The sequence below is a fragment of the Bos grunniens genome, chromosome 3 (assembly GCF_055505025.1).
Source record: "Bos grunniens cultivar Pamir isolate PY7600 chromosome 3, Bosgru_T2T1.0, whole genome shotgun sequence".
Classification (NCBI taxonomy): Eukaryota; Metazoa; Chordata; class Mammalia; order Artiodactyla; family Bovidae; genus Bos; species Bos grunniens.
The window spans coordinates 30,434,361-30,455,634 of record NC_141167.1 but is presented as its reverse complement, the minus strand read 5'-3'; the positions used below and the strand labels follow the sequence as shown (position 1 = coordinate 30,455,634).

The 21,274-nt window shown below is 44.0% G+C and overlaps 1 long non-coding RNA gene and 1 other non-coding gene across 2 annotated transcripts in view; one reads left to right on the top strand and one right to left on the bottom strand.

The window, feature by feature from the left end:
* LOC147375410 (uncharacterized) overlaps positions 1-21,274 on the bottom strand; it is a 49,157-nt gene that overhangs the window by 18,297 nt on the left and 9,586 nt on the right. The window lies entirely within an intron of this gene.
* Positions 3,583-3,687, top strand: LOC147375411 (U6 spliceosomal RNA). The gene has a single exon (XR_015161702.1). It is a non-coding gene; the product is annotated as a U6 spliceosomal RNA (small nuclear RNA).

The following is a 21,274-nucleotide window of genomic DNA, read 5'->3' as shown; positions in this document are numbered from 1 at the left end:
GTTTGAGCAAGCTCTGGGAGACAGTGAAGGACAGGGAAGCCTGGTGTGCTGCAGTGCCTGGGGTCGCAAAGAGTCAGACATGACCGAGTGACTGAACAACAACAATGGGATGAATGGAGCAGACAAAATGAAATAGAAAGACAAGAATCCCTAAGGTCCCATCCAAGAACACAGGTAGACACGTTAAAGAAAACAGTGCTAAAAATAGCCTCCCCATGCAAAATCTTTGTGGTGCAGGGTGGCAACGGAATAAAGATGGTGTTGCTTCCAGTTCATCACTTCACCACTTGCTTCCATGGGAACTGAGATGAAACAGCTGAGCTGGGTCACAGCTTCATCTTTGAGGTCTGGGGCATGGGAGCCTGGGACACAGCCCCTACACAACTCAGGCCTTTAAAAGGAACTCAGAAGGAGGACAGACTGCAGTGTCAGTACCCTGTGGCCTGTCCTTAAGTGCCTGACCCAGAAACAGAGTCTTTAAGGCTGTGCTTGACACAAGATATTGTGCCCAGATGCACTACCCGTGGGATGCTGAATGTTCAGACTTGTAAAAAACCTTTTCTAGATTGGTTTTCATGTATGATTCCCATGCATTTTTTGAATTTGAATGCCATGCTTATTTTACTGAAGGATTTACTTTAATTTTAAACAGAAATTGATGTTTTACTTTGAAAGTGAAAGTGAAGTCACTCAGTCGTGTCTGACTCTGCGACCCCATGAACTGTAGCCTACCAGGCTCCTCTGTCCATGGGATTTTCCAGGCAATAGTACTGGAGTGGATTGCCATTTCCTTCTCCAGGGGATCTTCCCAAACAAGGGATTGAACCCAGGTCTCCTGCATTGTAGACAGACACTTTACCATCTGAGCCAGCAAACAGTAATTACTAAGACGTTTGGAAGACTATGTTCGACTGATCTAGATGCAGCGTGACTACTGTTTACAATAACCCTGCAAGAGAGCCTCCCACATGTACAGGTGAGGCCTCGACAGGCGTGAGAACAGGTCTCTCTGACTCCAAAGCCCACGTTCTTTCCACGAGGCAGCACCAAACGAGGACACGTGGGTGGACTGCTTCCCAGGATCACAGTGGTCTGGTTAGTTGACATTTGAGGCACAGGATGGGGAGCAGTGAGGGATGCACTTAGGGAAACAGAGACTTGTCTCAGGCCTGCACAACCCCATGGAAGATACTGCAGGGACCAGAGAGAGAAAACACAGGGTCTCTCCCCAGGGAGCTCACAGACTCAAAGGAGATAGACAAGAAGACCAGCGTCGAGGCTGAGGCTGAAGGCTCCCTTCAGGAAGGACAAGCAGCCCTACTTCCTCAGCCAGGCAGAGCCAACCACAGTGCCAATGACTATGACCCACAGGCATTCCCTGTTCCATGCTGCTCATATCATCTGGAACCCTGGTCAAACCATACTGTAATCCTCTCTTTTCCTGTCCTGCAGGTCATTGCTCTTTCCCCCTGTCCCCACTCACCCAATATCAGGGAAAACCCAGGAAGCATGTGTGTGGTCCCATGGCCCTGACCACAGCTTCCACGTCAAATGTCAGCTGAGGACTTGCACACACCCCACCCCACCCCCAGTTCTGCAATAAGCACTTCAGCATGCTAAGCCTCTTGGTTTACATTTCTGCATCTGGTTCTGAGCGAACAGAACCTCTCTGTCTGGGATATAGGGGACAAGGCAGAGCAGCTGGTCCCAGTGGCCAGTCAACAGTCCCTAACCTGTGGAAAGTGACGATTTGAATTTTTTTTTTTTTGGGCCATACCAAGTGGCATGTGGAGTCTTAGTTCCCCAACCAGGACTGGAACCCACGCTCCCTACAGTGGAAGAGTGAAGTCTGAACCACTGGATCACCAGGGAAACCCTTAAAGGCACGGTGCACATCTTGTCTCTGCATGCTCAGTGACCAGTTCTAGGTTTGACATTCAGTAGGGGTCTAGAAAACATCTGTGGAATTGAATTAAAAATTCATCCTGGGACTTCCCTGGTGGTCCAGTGGTTAAGAATCCACCTGCCAATGCACAGGACATGGGTTTGATCCCTAGTCTGGGAAGATTCCACGTAGGGCAGAGCAACTAAGTCTGTGTACCACAGTCACTGAGTCCCTGAGCCACAACTACTGAAGCCCATGCTCTCAGAGTCTGTGCTCTGCAATGAGGGAAGCCACTGCAATGAGAAGCCTGTGTACCACAATTAGAGAGTAGTCCTCACTCACTGCAAATAGAGAAAGCCCATGCAACAACGAAGACCCAGCACAGACAAAAATGAATTAACATTTGTTTTTAATTTTTTTGTTTTTAATTTTTTTAATTAAAAAAAATTTTTTGAAGAGAAAATTCACCCTGACTCTCTTAAATCTCTAATTTTTAGACAGTAGGGACCACTTAACAAAATTGTTCCACATATCAGCTCTTTTTAGCAAAGGAAATGGGTGAGATGGGAATTAAGCATTTATTGAGCATTTGCTAAGTATCAGGACTACATGGTTTCCAAATGTGGCTTCATTTACTCCTCCAACAACTCTCTGAAGTAGTTGTTCTTTTTCTTTTTATAGAAGCAGGAATAAATCTTACAACAGCCCCCGGTTACGATCCTGACTCTACCATTTTTTAGCTGTGTGCCTCTGGGGATACTTCCAGCCTCTCTGGCCCTGTAATCATTCTAGTTCATCGCTTTGCCTCCTAGGGCTTTGAAGACAACAAGTGCATTCCCTCTGAGATTTTTCTTATCTCCAAGCAGCACATCACCAGCTATTTTCAATGTCTTTCATGGTACAGTGGTCAAGGGCATTGGCTCTAGCATTAGAAAAACCAGAGTTTGTCCCTAACCATGTCGTCTTGTGCACAAGAGACTTAACCTCTCTGAATGTTGGCTTTCCTATCTGTGTGACGTGGGATACTCATCATCCCACAGAGTTGTTGTGAAGATTAAATAATATCACAAGTGTAAGCACCTCACACCATGGCACACAGTAGGTCCTCATGAGATGCTGCTGCTTCTGGCTTTGAGTTCCTCCTCCCTCCACCATTTCAACTGAATTCAAGCCAGATTGCTGGTGTCTGATTCCCATCATGTGACATCAGAACTGGACATTCTCTGGACCACTTTGTTTTCCAGAGAACATCACAATCTGCCATGTCAGCCCAGATCCTGCCTCTTGAGGAGAAGGAAGGATCCGGAGCATGTGAATAGGACTAGGGTCATACCACTTCCAGGAACCCACACAAGATCTGCTGATAAATCATGACTCAAGAACTGGTGATAAATAAACTGATGTTTACTCTAAACACAAGAGCAAAGACAGTGATTTGATCTAAATAGTTGGATTTTTGTTACATTAACTGTTTAAGAGCAACCATTGGGGAAGCCTTCTCCATCCCAGGAGAATTAGTGAGCATAACACCAGGAAGCAGATCACCACCCTGGGGTACTTTCTTAAGTCTCAGAGGACATTTTTTCCCACATAAATGTTCTAAAATCACAATGCATCTGATAATCAATGGACAGTAATAATCATTTAAAATAGTGCCAAGTTCCTCCTTCCAAGAATTTATGATTAAATTGATGATGGGGCTCTCTTGGGCAGCACACATACTAAAATTGGAATGATATAGACAAGTTGACACAAGATTGCACAAGGATGGTATACAAATTTGTGAAATATTCCATATTTTTTAGAGAACAAACTTATGGTTGCCAAGGGGGTGGGGGGTGAGGGAGGAATAGATTGGGAGTTTGGGATTAGCAGGTGCAAACTATTTTGTGTAGAAAGGATCAATCACAAGATCCTACTGTATAGCACAGGGAATTATATTCAATATCCTACAACAGGCCATAATGGAAAAGAATATGAAAAAGAAGGTATAACTGAGTCACTTTGCTGTACACCAGAAACTAACACAACATTCTAAATCAACTGCACTTCAATAAAATAATTTTTAAAAAATAATAAAATAAATTGATGATGAACAGTAGAAGAGGCAACTGTTAACTGAGTACCCACTATCTACTAGATCCAATGCTGTGTTCCAGATCCTTTCATTTTCGTTGCTTTCTTTTATAAAATGCTCTTTCAGAATGTATTTTCCCTTTATAAAAATTAATAAACACTGAAGATAACTTTAAAAATACAGGCAACTCAAGTATCCTGGAGTTCCCCAGTAACGAGACATCTAAAGAGCTCCTTCAGAATCTAAGGGGCTGTAACACTGTGAAAATATCAACTTGCATAATTGTAGGAACAAAACCATACTCCACCCACATTACCACCAGCTATTTCTGAAGATCCCAGGATAACTTACATTCTTTTGGTAGTCCCCTCTCTCTGCAACCTCTGCTCCAAGCTTCTCTACCATTCAATTCTGCCCATTCAAGCTTCCCCAAGCTGCCACTGCACCTTCCCTGGCCTTCCCACACCTAAACATTGATCTTCCCTTAATTTCCCAAAGTACAGGTGATGCTATACCTGAGTGTTTGACCAACTCTACTCAAGCCCTGACGGGACTACAAGGGCACTACAACACTGAAAAGTAAAATAGAAAAATGAATCCCAGATGGCACTGAATCCAAAGACCAATGTCCTTAGTCTATATAAGGGACCACCATCCTCAACCAAAGCAGCGTGCCATTTTGCTCCATCTGGGCTAACCTCATGAAAGAGAATTCCCTCTTACCTCCTCTCCCCTGGGTTCCATGGCCCCAGTTCTCTCCCTCTGGATACTGCAGAAGAAGCCCAGAATATATTTCTATATTAGTTGAGATAACACTAGCTACTTTAATGGCAAAGCTCTGACATCCCAGGAGTTTAAAAGAAAAATTCTGTCTACCCTTACAAAGTCCAGCCAATGAGAGGCAGGGCTCACAGAGCTGTACTCCATAGAATCGTACACAGACCCAGGCTCAGAGGATCTGCTGTCTTCTACACAGCTTGCTCTGGACATCAACACCCAGTCTAAAGACAGGGCAAGCGAAGGAATCATGTGTAAATGATTTATTTATGTGGCCAGTGTTGCAAGTGGCATGTGAAATTTCCACCCATATTCCATTAACCAGAACACATGGCCGTGCTTTATTGCAAAAAAGGCTGGGAAACATAAAACAACTTGTGCCCAAAAGGAAAAGGAAGCAGATTTCTCAAACAATAGTCACTCTGCCACAGGCACTATTATCATGTGCCCCTTACCCAGAAAGCCAACAGCACCTTCTAGATGATGATGCAGAGCAATTTACCACCTATTCCTTTTGCTTCAGGGCTTCCCTGGTGGCTCAGACAGTAAAGAATCCATCTGCAATGTGAGAGACCTCGGTTCGATCCCCGGGTTGGGAAGATCCGCTAGAGGCGGGGCATGGCAACCCACTCCAGTATTCTTGCCTGGAGAGTCCCCATGGACAGAGGAGCCTGGCAGGTTACAGTCCATGGGGTCGCAGAGTCAGACACAACTGAGCAACTAAGCAGACACTCTACTTCAAGCTCTCCTGACAGACTGGTCTGGCCATGCTGCTCCAGAACCAAAAGCCGATTTCAGTGTTTTTCCTAAACAGTAAAGAAATCTCCCTCCTGAAAGAAATCAAAGAGGATACTAATAGATGGAGAAATACACCTTGTTCATGGATTGGAAGAATCAATATAGTGAAAATGAGTATACTACCCAAAGCAATTTATAGATTCAATGCAATCCCTATCAAGCTACCAAAGGTATTCTTCACAGAGCTAGAACAAATAATTTCACAATTTGTATGGAAATACAAAAAACCTCGAATAGCCAAAGCTATCTTGAGAAAGAAGAATGGAACTGGAGGAATCAACCTACCTGACTTCAGGCTCTACTACAAAGCCACAGTCATCAAGACAGTATGGTACTGGCACAAAGACAGAAATATAGATCAATGGAACAAAATAGAAAGCCCAGAGATAAATCCACACACATATGGACACCTTATCTTTGACAAAGGAGGCAAGAATATACAATGGATTAAAGACAATCTCTTTAACAAGTGGTGCTGGGGAAAATGGTCAACCACTTGTAAAAGAATGAAACTAGAACACTTTCTAACACCATACACAAAAATAAACTCAAAACGGATTAAAGATCTAAACATAAGACCAGAAACTATAAAACTCCTAGAGGAGAACATAGGCAAAACACTCTCCGACATACATCACAGCAGGATCCTTTATGACCCACCTCCCAGAATATTGGAAATAAATAAACAAATGGGACCTAATTACACTTAAAAGCTTCTGCACAACAAAGAAAACTATTAGCAAGGTGAAAAGGCAGCCTTCAGAATGGGAGAAAATAATAGCAAATGAAGCAACTGACAAACAACTAATCTCAAAAATATACAAGCAACTCCTACAGCTCAACTCCAGAAAAATAAATGACCCAATCAAAAAATGGGCCAAAGAACTAAATAGACATTTCTCCAAAGAAGACATACAGATGGCTAACAAACACATGAAAAGATGCTCAACATCACTCATTATCAGAGAAATGCAAATCAAAACCACTATGAGGTACCATTTCACGCCAGTCAGAATGGCTGTGATCCAAAAGTCTACAAGCAATAAATGCTGGAGAGGGTGTGGAGAAAAGGGAACCCTCTTACACTGTTGGTGGGAATGCAAACTAGTACAGCCACTATGGAGAACAGTGTGGAGATTCCTTAAGAATCTGGAAATAGAACTGCCTTATGATCCAGCAATCCCACTGCTGGGCATACACACTGAGGAAACCAGAAAGTAAAGAGACACGTGTACCCCAATGTTCATCGCAGCACAGTTTAAATAGCCAGAACATGGAAGCAACCTAGATGTCCATCAGCAGATGAATGGATAAGAAAGCTGTGGTACATATACACAATGGAGTATTACTCAGCCATTAAAAAGAATACATTTGAATCAGTTCTAATGAGGTGGATGAAACTGGAGCCTATTATACAGAGTGAAGTAAGCCAGAAAGAAAAACACCAATACAGTATACTAATGCATATATATGGAATTTAGAAAGATGGTAACAATAACCCTGTGTATGAGACAGCAAAAGAGACACTGATGTATAGAACAGTCTTATGGACTCTGTGGGAGAGGGAGAGGGTGGGAAGATTTGGGAGAATGGCATTGAAACATGTACAATATCATATATGAAACGAGTCGCCAGTCCAGGTTCGATGCACGATACTGGATGCTTGGGGCTGGTGCACTGGGATGACCCAGAGGGGTGGTATGGGGAGGGAGGAGGGAGGAGGGTTCAGGATGGGGAACACATGTATACCTGTGGCAGATTCATTTCAATATTTGGCAAAACTAATACAATATTGTAAAGTTTAAAAATAAAATAAAATTAAAAAAAAAAAAGAAATCTCCCTACAAAAATAAAAAATCAATTCTGCTGCCAACTCTAGAACTCAGAAATACTTCCTATTGTTTTCATGTGTGTTTGTCCCCCTACATAGAAAAAATGTTTAAAGAAATTACTCATAATCTTGTAACTCTAATAATTTTAATGTATTTCTTTCCTTAATATTTCTAGATGCTCAAATCTTGTATAAACTTCAAAGTCTTGTTCCAGTGATATATCTTTCTTGAGCCTGAGGCTCAGAGAGATTAAGTAACTTGCCAGAGGTCACACAGCTAGGAAACAGTAGAACCAGATTTTGAACCATGCTTTCACCCCAGAGTTGAGACTCTTGCCAATGCAGCATGCTGCCTCTGGATATTCCTTGTAACTGTCCCTGGCCTTTTACTCACTCATGTCTGCTGGATGGTAATTATCTGTGTCTAAAATTACCCCCAAATTTGTGAAGCATTCCATATATTATGGTTAGGGTTAGTGACTTCTGTAAAAAACCTTATCTTCCCAAATGTCACCTCCCAAAAGTACATAGCTGTATTTGATTCCTCTTTGCAACCACAGGCTTCCCTGATGGCTCAGTTGGTAAAGAATCCTCCTGCAATGCAGGAGACCCCAGTTCAATTCCTGGGTTGGGAAGATTCCCTGGAGAAGGGATAGGCTACCCACTCCAGTATTCTTGGACTTCCCTTGTGGCTGAGCTGGTAAAGAATCCTCCTGCAATGCGGGAAACCCGGGTTTGATCCCTGGGTTGGAAATATCCCCCAGAGAAGGGAAAGGCTACCCACTCCAGTATTATGGCATGGAGAATTCCATGGACTGTATGGGGTTGCAAAGAGTCGGACACGACTGAGTGACTTTCACAAGGCTTGGCTTATAATAGCTGTTTAATTCTCTACTGCCCAAAGAAGCAAACATCAAATTGGAAGCTACCTAAAAGGTTCTGCTCCAATCTACTGCCCAATTCACAGCCCTCCTTCTCATGTCACCCATGACCACAGCACAGACTTTGTTCATTTCCATCACCACAGATCCAATCCAAGTTCATTTTCCCCTCCACCACCGTGTGACTTTGGACAAGTTACTGAACTTCTCACTTTGTGAAACTCAAATGAGTTAACACACAGCACATTGATAAATGGTAATGATTGTATGATTGTTGTATTGGCCAAGAAGTTCATTCAGGTTTTCCATACATCTTATGGGAATAATATTACTTATTAATATTATTACTTGTTTTAATATTAATTTATTACTATTCATATTATTACTTATTATTAGCACCAGTATCCACCCTCTGATTTTTCCAAATTGCTTACCATAGAAAGAAGTGACTTAAAACTTTAAGGGTTGGCAACAAAAAGGAGGTGAGATTTTGAGTGGCTTCTCATGACCCTCGGAGAACAGAGTGGTGCAAGTACACTTTGGGGGAATTCTTGACCCTTCTAAAATCCCATTAAACCTAAACACACATCTGTTAGCACACACCAAGCATGCAGTATCTGCTTTCACCCAGCACTGAGTAGTACAAGAAGGAATATTATATCCAGTAACTCATATGGAACTATTTATCCCCAATCACTTTGTGCTTTTCCTTCAACTTTTCCATAGTCTTTAGTTTCAAAGGCCATTTTAGAATGACTAAATTTCCTTGCAAAGACCCCCCTGCCCCCACCAAAAAAAAAAAAAAAGAGAGAGAGAGATTGTTTTAGGAAAATCTCCTCGGGGTGTAGGGGCTATGAGTTTCCAAACTTGCTTTCTCCTGCTTTCCTTTTTTCTTTTAAATAAAAATTGCCCAGGAAACCAAGATTCATTAAGAGTGATGGGGAAAAATAAGACTGAACTGAAAGGCATCTGAGGCTTCGGGTTTAGCAGGGAACTCACAAGGCTCTTTTAGGAGAATCTTTTAAGACCAGAGGATATGGGGACAGGAAATGACTTCAGACATCGTATAGCTCCAACTCCTATTTTGGAAGTAGGAAAATTGAGGTCTAGAAGAGAAAAATTATCCAAAGTGACACAGCAAGTCAGCCAAACAACTGAGATTTGAACTCAGGTCTCCCATAATTCAGCCAAATTAGACCAACTTCTCTAGAAAGCAGAGCCTGATGCAAGGACTACATACAGGGTTGATGCTTTACTCAGGAGACACAAGTCCAGGCAGTGAAAGTGAAGAAAAAGGGAAATGAGACCAGAAAAGGTGGTCAGTCATGCAAGGTGATGCCGTGAGAAGCACTCTTGCGCCTGCACCAGTCAGTAGACTAGTTTACTCAGCACTCAGGACTTCTCAGGAGCTGTAAGGAGAAACCACCTCCCTGGGCTGGGCATCTAGAAACTGCATCATCCCTGACCAGTCAGATAGGAAATTGGTGGATTACGAACAGTTGGGTTTCCTCAACCTCAGTTGGGATAGTTTAGGCATATGTGCTACGCTGACTCCCAGACTGAGTGACTGATGTGTCTGAATTTGCCTGGGATTTCCCTGGATTCTGGTGGCTCAGAGAGTAAAGAATCTGCCTGCAATACAGGAGAGCCGGGTTCAATCCCTGGGTCAAGAATAGCCCCTGCAGAAGGTAATGGCAACCCACTCCAGTATTCTTGCCTGAAGAATTCCATGGACAGAGCAACCTGGTGGGCTACAGTCCATGGGGTCACAAAGAGTCAAAGAGCTGGACATAACACAACTGAGTGACTAACACTTTTCTCATACTTTCCCTCGATTTCTCACTGAAGGTTCCTCATCTTAGCAAACCCCTTAACCCCAGGTAAAGGGGGTCAGTCGTTCTCCTTCTCCCAGAGGATCCCTGTGTAACTTGGCTCCAGCTGTCCATAGTAACTCCCTACTGGTTTCCTTTCCTTTCCTATTCATTGTCCTGTGTGTGGTTCCTAGGATCATAACCCAGTTAAACTCTTTGCCTTTCAGTCTTCCTCTCAGGGGTGTCTGCTTCTAGGGGAACCCAAGTGTCTGGCACATAGCATGTGCTCAATAAATGTAATGAGAAATCATATTAAAGCAGCATACACTGTCTTCTCCCTTCCAGCTGCTGTGGGAACTCGAGCAATGCAGTCCTGTCACCCCTGGTCTGCTCCTCAGGCACCCCACAATAGTCTGCAGGAGAGCTTGACTCTGGTTTTGCCTGCTCCAGGCAGCAGAATGGTAATGGAGATTGTCAGGCAGGATCTAACCTGCCTGGGCACATATTTATATTCCACTGTAGTTGCACAACTGCTTTAACTAGGGACTTTTTATATAGCTAAGAATGACTAAACTAGGCTAGAACACTATATACAATTTATCATACAGTTAATTTAAGTCCCTTGTGTATATAATAATGCAGAATTCCCTACAGTGTGATCAGCAGTCCACTACCTACATCCTAAACATAGGGCTGGCTGGCTTGTTCAGAATGATGGTCCAAGGTCCTATGCAGACGTTCCCTACTGAATGCTGCCAGGTGCAGCCCGTCATCTCCAAGAGATACTGAGGCCCGGTAATCCTGGAGCTTCACCAGCCTGAACAACTAACTGATGGAGATTTTTTTCCTCCTCCTTGTGGGACCAGTGAACTTCCTCTCCAGGCTCAGTTTGGCCCCCATGGACTCCTCCCCTTGTACCACCTGATTTCTGAAGTTCCCCTTAGAGAAAGCCCCTTACTGCTCTTGACCAGTGATCCAGGCTGACACTGCCACTTCCTAGGGGATCTGTGTTTTCAATCTCTCCCTCAGAGCTTGTTCAAAGTTGACTGTAAGCACAAGCCTTTATCCATCATGGTGTCCAGAGTAAACGCCTACATCTTATGATGAATTAACCCAGCTGGTACTTGGCCAGTCCTTCCTGACCTGGGCCTCTGTGTCTTCCTGGCCTCAGGTGCAGAAAAGCATCAGCATACTTTGAGCCTCAGTTGTCATCATCAAAGAATGTTTTATTCTACTCCGTTTGCTGGCAAAATAATCTCATCTCTGGGACCCAAGATGGAAATGGATTTTCCCTGTTGGGTAGAGCCCAAAGATCCTGATATCCCCACATGATACCAAGGAGTATCCCACCACTGCCCACCCGCTCTCTCCCAGTTGAAACAGTGCCAATGTTCCTGATGAGCCACTTAGCTCCCATGGTGGGGTCTCCTTATATGTTTTCTTGTGTGTACATAGGTTCCCTCTACTACATTATGAATTTCTCAAGGGCAAGGATCATGCCTGAGGGAACTTGCAACAGATCTAAATGATCCCCAGCAAAATGCCTAAATCTTGGTTCAGATAAGGTGTTCCAAAAACATTTGCTGGAAAAAAAAATATTTATATATTTGTTAAAATATAGAGATAATACATAATGAGTGGCCAATTTCTATGCCATTATCTTGTTTTTATTTTCTTTACAATACTTATCATCTAAAATTACCAAGTTTGGGGACTTTCCTGGCAGTCTAGTGATTAAGAAGCTGCCTTTCAATGCAGAGGACATGAGTTTGATCCCTGGTTAGGGAACTAAGACCCCTCATGCTGCTGGGAAGCCCATGAGCTGCAACTACTGAGCCTCTGCACCACAGCGAAAGATCCTGCGTACTGCGACCAAGATCCAACGCAGCCAAAAATAAATAATAAATAAATAAATATTTTAAAATATTTTAAATAACATTACCTAGTTTGTTTATTTGTTTATTGGTATAGTCATTTGTTGCCCCTCAAACCTGACACAGTCTGTAAAGAATCTGTATTGCTTGTAATGCAGGAGACTTGGGTTCAATCCCCAGGTTCAATCCCTGGACAGGAAGATCCACTGGAGAAGGAAATGGCAACCCACTCCAGTATTCTTGCCTGGGAAATCCCATGGGCAGAGGAGCCTGTTGGGCTACAGTTTATGGGGTCTCAAGAGTTGGACACGACCAAACCACCCACCACCAAACCTGACACACACTAAAATGCAAATCCCCAGCAAGTGTAAGGGGCCAAATGGTGTAGCCCCCAAAATTCACATGTTGAATTCTACCACCAACAATTCTGAACGTGACTGTATTTGGAGACAGAATTCTGAAAGACATAATTAAGTTAAAATGAGGTCATTACAGTGGGCCCTAATGAGGCATGATGGTGTCTTTATAAGAGGAGTAATTAGGGTAAAGATAAATACTGAGAGAAGACCATAGGAGGATACAGAGGAAAAATGGCCATCTACTAGCCAAGGAGAGAGGCTGGAGAAGAAGCCAATCCTGGGACTTCCCTGATGGCTCAGTGATAAAGAATCCATCTGCCGTTCAGGAGACACGGGTTCAATCCCTGATCCAAGATGACCCCACATGCAAAGGAGCAACTAAGCCCCTGCATCACAAACGTTGAGCCTGTGCTCTAGAGTCTCGGAACCACAACTACGGAGCCCGTGTGCCACAACTTCTGAAGTCCGCACACCCGAGAGCCTGTGCTCGGCAGCAAGAGAAGCCGCCACAATGAGAAGCCTGCACACCGCAACTCGAGAGTAGCCCCACTCACCACAGCTAGAGAAAGCCCACACAGCAACAGACGCAGCACAGCCAAAAAAAGAAACCAATCCGCCTACACTTCCGTCTCAGACTTCTAGCCTCCAGATGTCAAGAAAATAATTTTTGTTTTTCAAGCCACCAGTCTATTGTACCTTATTGTGGCAGCCCTAACAAACTAGCACAGCAAGAAAGAAAGAAACCTGCCTTGATTACTCCTGCATCCTGAGCACCTGGAACAGTTTCTGCCACATAGTAGGTGCTTAAAAATAATCAGTGGGGACTTCCCTTCCAATGCAGGTGGTTAGGGTTCGATCCCTGGTCAGGGAACTAAGATCCCACATGCCTCAAGGCCAAAAAACCAAAACATAAAACAGAAGCAATATTGCAATATTGTAATAGATCGAGTAAAGACTTTAAAAATGGCCCACATCAAAAAAAAAGAAAACATTTTTTAAAAAAACAATAATCGTTGAACAAACACTCTGAAAAATACAAACTATTCAGTGTTCCCCCTCAAATGTACACACTCTTTCATACATCTGTGTCTTTGTTGTTCCTCAACCTAAAACCCCTTCTCCATCCAGCCAAAGAAGTCCTATTCTTTCTTCTAAATTCACTTCAGATTCATGTTCTCCTTGACCCCACCAGACAGAACTGACTACTCTCTTCTCTGCTTTTCTGAACTTTTTAGACATACATCTACATCACTGTAGCTGCCAGGCTGCGAGCCTGACTTCAGAAACCGTACTCAGTTCTGATCCCTGCCATCCACTTTGGGGCGTGGTCCAGAGGACATGATCCTTCATTAAACCCCCAAACCCTTTGAATCCTTCTTATCTGACTGCAAAGCAAACAGTCCTTGTCTGCTAGTAACTTTCTGCCTGATGTGGGACAGACCCATAAACTCACATGTCTGGCACATCAGATCAGATCAGTCGCTCAGTCGTGTCCGACTCTTTGCGACCCCATGAATCGCAGCACGCCAGGCCTCCCTGTCCATCACCAACTCCCGGAGTTCACTCAGACTCACATCCATCGAGTCAGTGATGCCATCCAGCCATCTCATCCTCTGTCGTCCCCTTCTCCTCTTGCCCCCAATCCCTCCCAGCATCAGAGTCTTTTCCAATGAGTCAACTCTTCGCGTGAGGTGGCCCAAGTACTGGTATAGAAATAACTTTCTAGGCCCAAGATGGAGCCCCTCCTGCCCAGGGTGCCACATCAGGAAACCAAAATGTGGATAGCTTTCATGTTCCTACAAATGCTCCACTTGCCAAGAAACACAGTATACCCGGTCAGCCTGTCCCCAGGTGCCAAGCCAGCTCTGGGCTCCCTACTTACTTCCTTGTTCCTTCTCACCACAAACAAGGTTGACAGGTGACCCCAGCCAATGAGATATTTTCTATTTTTCTCTTCCTTGTTCTTTATTCTTTACCCTATAAGCTTCCTGCCTACTGCCCCCATGTTGCAGTACTATGATTGGAGACTGTCCTGCTTCGTGAAGTTTGTTTATCACCTACATTGTCTTCTTGAATCACGTTTAACACTAGTGAGTAAAGTGAAAGTCGCTTAGTCAGGTCCAACTCTTGGTGACCCCATGGACTATAGTCCCTCAGTCTCCTCTGTCCATGGAATTCTCCAGGCAAGAATACTGGAGTGGGTAGCTGTTGGCAGATTCTTTACAGTCTGAGCTACCCGGGAAGCCCAAGAGTACTACAGTGGGTAGCCATTCCCTTCTCCAGGGAATCTTCCTGACCTAGGGACTGAACCTTTGTCTCCCATATTGGAGGCAGATTCTTCACCAGCTGAGATACCAGGGAAGCCCCATTTAACACTACATACTCAACAAATATTTGTTGGATTGAAATGTACCAAGTTGTTGGTAAATTTCACATTCCCCCTATGGTGTTTGCTTAGGATGTCCACCTTTATCCTCTCCTTCTGAACAAATCACCCCAATTTTTCAAGTCCTAACTCTTTGAGAGTTCCCTACCTGGCTTTTCTCGAATTTGCTGAGTTCTAAGAATTAGTTCTGAACATGATTCACGGTAAGAAACATGAACACAGCCCAGCTGTGAGGGAAGCACAATGCTTCCATCCTGGATCCCAGAGCACTTCTTAACTCTGAAGGCAGCAACAGGCAGGTCTCTTCCTGCCCTGCACTGACCCAGCCTGGGGTGGGGCCCCTCCATCCCCCAGGGACTGAGGCAAAACCAGCCTGGGTTGCACAGCCTGAGTTTTGCCTTAAGGAACAAAATCTGCATGGAAAGAAAACACTGACAGGAACCATCTGCCCTCCCCCAAAGCTTGAAAGAAGTTGCATGTGGACCCCTTAATCCTTCCTCTCTCTCCTCAGCCAGGAATGAATTTCATTTGGAAGGAAAATGAGGGGGGCTGTGAGGGAGAGGGAGCAGAGAGGTAGGCCAGACACATCTGGACAGCTTTGCTCTGTAAATTCAGAAGACTGCAGGGAATCACTTTCTCCCCTTGACAAAGGAAATGGGCCATGATCAGAAATTGATGACTTGCAAAATTCATGCAGGCGAAGAGGTTATTGTGCCTCAAGGTCTTTGGGGCTTAGAAAAAAAAAGGAAAGAGCAAATAATTTAAATGGGGCGGCTGTTTGTGTGACCAGAAACCCCACCACCAGCACCAGTCAGCAGAGAAAGTAGTCTAGGGTCCCCAGGGTCATTCCTCTGTTGATTTGTTCAGTTATTCAGCAAAAATATCTTAAAATATACTTGAGGTTTTTTGTTTTTTCTTTTTTCTTTTGCCAGGCAGGATGCTTGGTATTAGGGAAATAGTCACGGGCTGAGATTCATCTTCATCTCTAATACCCTCACAGGGGAAACAGTCATGTAAACAATGATACTCAGACCAACAGTCACAGGTGATCATCCAGAAACCAGGACAGACTGGGTGTGAAGTATTATAAACAAAATATCTGAAAAGATGATTCCCTTAACTAGTACCTATACTTGGGGAAAGTGAAAGAAAGTGAAAGTGAAGTCCCTCAGTCATGTCCGACTCTTTGCGACTCCATGTACTGTAGTCTACCAGGCTCTCCGTCCATGGGATTTTCCAGGCAAGAATACTGGAGTGGGTTGCCATTTCCTTCTCCAGGAGATCTTCCCAACCCAGGGATTGAACCCAGGTCTCCCGCATTGCAGGCAGATGCTTTACCGCCTGAGCCATCAGGGAAGTCATACTTGGGGAAGCGGTGACAAAGCTCTGGAAAACAGGGCACAAAGCTGGATTCTGAAGGCAATTCAGAAAGAAAAAAATTTACAAATGAGAGGGCAAAAAGCATAGTACTGTGAAAGTCAGTGCAAACTTGGGGAACAGGAGCAGTTGGGTATTGGGTGTGATCACAGCTGGGAACTGTTGTGGAAAGTGGTGGGAGACATGCCTGTAGAAGGAAGCAAGGACAACTTCCTGGGAGCCAGGCCGTACATCAGTACATCAATGCCGTGCAACCTTACTCATGAAAGTAATGATACATACTCCAGAAGAGAGACTGAAGGAAACAAGGAAGAGCTGAAATCCAAAGCAGCTTTTTATAAACATAAAATTTATTTGGAGCTATCATTTCTCCTTTCAAAAAAAAGCATCTGCATTTTGCAATCTGCTTCATAATTTTGGCTTTAATTGTTTTTAAATGTTTTCCTAATTCTTCAAGTAGAATGAATACCCAGCAGATGGTTTCATGTCTTCCAGCACATGGCCACGTAGCCCTAGGCATATGTAAACCCTAATCTGGGAAGCAGAGCTGGTTGAAGGTGGAGCCCCAGTCAAAGTTTTAATCAAAAGAAGATGAAAGAAGAAAATGAAGCCTCCATCCCTAGCTCTACCTTGCTCAATCCCAGAGCCCGCTCCTCCAACAAGCAAGAAAATAGCAGTAAAAGATACAGTTCTCTCTTCTGTGCACGTGTGCTAAGCCGCTTCAGTCGTGTCTGACTCTTTGTGACCCTGTGGACTATAGCCCCTCAGGCTCCTCTGTCCATGGGGATTCTCCAGGAAAGACTACTGGAGTGGATTGCCATGCTCCCTCCAGGTCTCTCTTCTGTAAGTGAACATAAATCCAGAGCAACATAAAGGAGGACCCCTATCCACCACGCAATGCACATTTCCCCTCTTCTGCCAGTACCACAACTTATGAGGGATCTTCTCTAACAAAGTGACCCAACTCTTCAGTCTCGAAACATCTCAGTCCTTGGTGGTCCTGTTCCTGTAAAGGTCTAACAGTCTAACAAGGGGGCATGGTAACACAACAAGAACAGAGGAATCATCAGAGTTCCCTCCATATTCCTCTCTGCCCTCTACTTTGTATTCAAATACAGTTTCTTTTCATTGGTCAAGATCAACCACATAAACCAAACTCTGTTTGTTTGTTTGTTTTCTGCATGGCTCCTAGAGTCCAAGTGGCCAGGGAACCCCCCCATAACTTCTAATTTAGTAGAAGAATGAGTGTTTTCCCAATGAGATTATTCCTTCCTTGGGTACTTTCTAAGGTTTAGCAAACCACAGAACCCCAAATTAAGAAGCAACATTCTGATCATGAATCATTCCTTTCAGTTATAAAAGGTACCACCCCATCTCCACCTCTCAGTTCCTGAGTCTATAGTCACCCATTCAGAATACGTATTACATTCTAAAAAAAAGCATCCTAAACTTGTCGTCGGTTAACTCCCACCTGTTGTCATATCCAAATCTTCAATATAATATTCACTGTCCTTTAAGTTCATCCAGAAAAGGAGATTATGATAAAACCAGTGATTGTCATAATAATCAGTCTACTGCCTTATTTCTTTCACCGTACATATCAGGGGCTTAGAGTTGGTCTGTGGGGCTGTAAAACTAGCTACTAGCAGTGGCAAGAGACATGGAGTGGAGAAGACATGAACCCTTGCACAGTATATCCATCATCTCTTTTGCTTGCTTCACATCCTCTCAGTTTATCTTCATCTCCACCTATTACTTTATTTTTCTGGGCTCCAAAATCACTGCAAATGGTGATTGCAGCCATGAAATTAAAAGACGCTTACTCCTTGGAAGAAAAGTTATGACCAAATTAGACAGCATATTAAAGAGCAGAGACATTACTTTGTCAACAAAGGTCCGCCTAGTCAAGGCTATGGTTTTTCCAGTGGTCATGTATGGATGTGAAAGTTGGACTATAAAGAAAGCTGACCACCGAAGAATTGATGCTTGTGAACTATGGTGTTGGAGAAGACTCTTGAGAGTCCCTTGGACTGCAAGGAGATCCAACCAGTCCATCGTAAAGGACATCAGTCCTGGGTGTTCATTGGAAGGACTGATGCTGAAGCTGAAACTCTAATACTTTGGCCACCTGATGCAAAGAGCTGACTCATTTAAAAAGACCCTGATGCTGGGAAAGATTGAGGGCAGGAGGAGAGGTTGGATGGCATCACCGGCTCAATGGACATGGGTTTGGGTGGACTCCAGGAGTTGGTGATGGACAGGGAGGCCTGGCATACTGCAGTTCATGGGATCACAAAGAGCTGGACACAACTGAGCAATTGAACTGAGCTGAACTGAACCACCTATTACTGCAGCAATAAGCCTGCAGACTTAGCCTGACAGATAATGGCCTCAACCCTGCCACTTACCTCAGGCATTTGCCCTGGCATTCTCTGACACTGTGGTGTAAGATGCCTACAGGGGCCCTTTCAGTTGGCAGGCATAGGCAAACCTAGAAATAAGAGGGTAGCAGCACTCCATGGAAGCAATAGACAAATGCTTCCTTTTTTTCATCACTTGGGTGGACAATTCTGAAGTTCTTAGAGGGTCCCAATGGAAAAGCCCCAATCACCCACCATGGTGATCAGCTCAATAACACAACCTGACATTGACCTTCCTTTCATCCCTGTTTTCCTCTTCCCAGACCCCCACCTATGTTTTCTGGAGCCACATCCCAATATCAATAACCTGCCCATAAACACTTGTCTCTAGATCTACTTTCAGGGATAACTTACTCTATGAAAGTTGCGATTAAGAAGCGGTCTTGGGGGCCTTCCCTGGTGGTCCAGTGGTTAAGACTTCACCTTCCAATGCAGAGGGTGCAGGTTTGATCCCTGGTCAGGGAGCTAAGATTCCACATGTTTTGTGGTCAAAAAAAAAAAAAAACATAAAAACAGAAGCAATATTGTAACAAATTCAATAAAGACTTTAAAAATGGTCTACAACAACAACCAAAAAAGTCTTCAAAAAAAAAATAAGATGTGGCCCTGGAAAGCAGGACTTCCAGGTGGGATTCTGGAACTGTAATACTCACTGGCCAGATGGTAAGAACCCACTGCTGGTGGTGGGTGGGGTGGTGATAATCCCCAGAAGTACAAAGTACCAAGACAGAGGTAGGTTGGAAGGAGTTAAAGAAAGCATGGGGACATTGAATGACATGACAGTGGTGGTAACTGTAAGGACTGTAGCTATGGCTACTTGTGGTCAACAGTTTTTGAAGCCCTGACAAAAAGAAAATGACAGCTCCATTAGCCAACCATCTATCCAAGACTTGCTATAAATAGTCAGGAGGCCTCGAAGGCAGTTGCGATGGCTCTTTGAAGCTTGGGCACAAATTTGGCCTATAGTATCAATACATGAGGAGGAGGTACCAAAACTGCCCCTGAAGAATACTGAAAGGGCTGGAGGCTCAGGAAGGTAAGAATATCAGAATGGTGTTCTCATACGAGACCATTTAGCACCTTTATTCACAGTAGACGCATGAAGCCCGTTGTATCCCCAGGTCAGAAGAGTTGATCAGAGAGCCACTCAGACTGCACTTTGGAAGAGCTCAGAGATCCTTTTTTCAATCTGGGCCCCTTTAAGGCTTCTAGTTTTTTCAGGTCACTTGGCAAATGGGTAAGAACAATATACCCAAATGTGACACTAACTGAATTCCAAATTTTTCAGAGACTCAGTTACCATCATGCCTCCTTCATAGTGGAAAGGAGACCAGGAAAGACCATTTTCTCCTTGGAGGAGCTATCTGACATGTCACAGATCAGGGAGGGGTCTGCAAACTAAGATCTACAAGCCAAATCAAGCCTGTTTTTGTAAATAAAGTTTGTGGGAACCCAGTCTTGCTTATTGTTTGCATATTGTCCATGGCTGCTTTATTACAATAGCAGAAACAAGTGGTTGCAAGAGACACTATGTGCCCAAAGCTAAAATTATTTCCTATCTGACCTTGTACAGATTACTGGAAATGTACAGGCACTCGGTTTCACAGAATGTACAACTCACCCTCTGCACAAATGGATCTTGCCAAACATCTAAGGAATCTGTTAGTTCGAGGTCTTACCCTCTGTAGGAGAGGAAAAAGTTTTCCTTGACCCTTTTAAGGTCCCTGACCGGGTCTGAAAATTAAACTGGCAAAGACAGATAACAGGAGAAAAGCATACAAGTTTTATTGAACTTCTTACATGTGCAAGGGAGCCTTCACAAGAAAATCAAGGCCCAAAGAAGTAACCATGGAAGGAAGCTTTTAAATCTTTTAAACAGAGGAACAATAAATTTGTGAAGAACTGAGAAGACAAAGGAAGTCCAAAAGTTAGGGGATATATGTATGGTTCATTTTGCTGCATGGCAGAAACGAACACAACATTGTAAAGCAACCAATAAAAATTAATTTTAAAAAGTTTTAACATTTAAATCTACAAAAGGGGAGGTGGTGCTGCGCTGGGGTAATAAATAGTGAAGAAGTAACTGGGAAAATAAGAGTGAGTTTAACAAGGTTTGACTGCACAGTTTTGTACAAATTTCTTCGCATCAAATCCCTCATCTCTTATGAATGTCTTCCTACCTTCTGGTATAGGAAGGGTACCTTTCACAGGAGAGCTTTATGACCTGTTTCAGGGAGAAGTAAGGGCAGGGGCGGGGGAAGAGGTCAGAATGGCCTTCCTGCTTCTGCCATTTTCTCAAACTCCTTCAGCTTAAGATATTCAATGTGCCAAGGTGCCATACTGTCACCAAGCTACTGGACAAACATGATGTTCTGTAAGATAATGAAGCCATCAAGATCCAGTAGAATAAACTGTAGAATGGCTTGGGAGAATTTACACATTCCTGAATCAGGATAGTAAACATGAGTGCTCTCCCTACTACTAAGTCGCTTCAATCGTGTCCGACTCTGTGCGACCCCAGAGATGGCAGCCCACCAGGCTCCCCCGTCCCTGGGATTCTCCAGGCAAGAACACTGGAGTGGGTTGCCATTTCCTTCTCCAATGTATCAAAGTGAAAAGTGAAAGTGAAGTCGCTCAGTCGTGTCCAACTCCTAGCGACCCCATGGACTGCAGCCTACCCGGCTCCTCCGTCCATGGGATTTTCCAGGCAAGAGGACTGGAGTGGGGTGCCATTGCCTTCTCCCTACTAGATGCAAGCAAATTGCCTCTGATGTTCACTGTGACTCAGAATGGGGGGA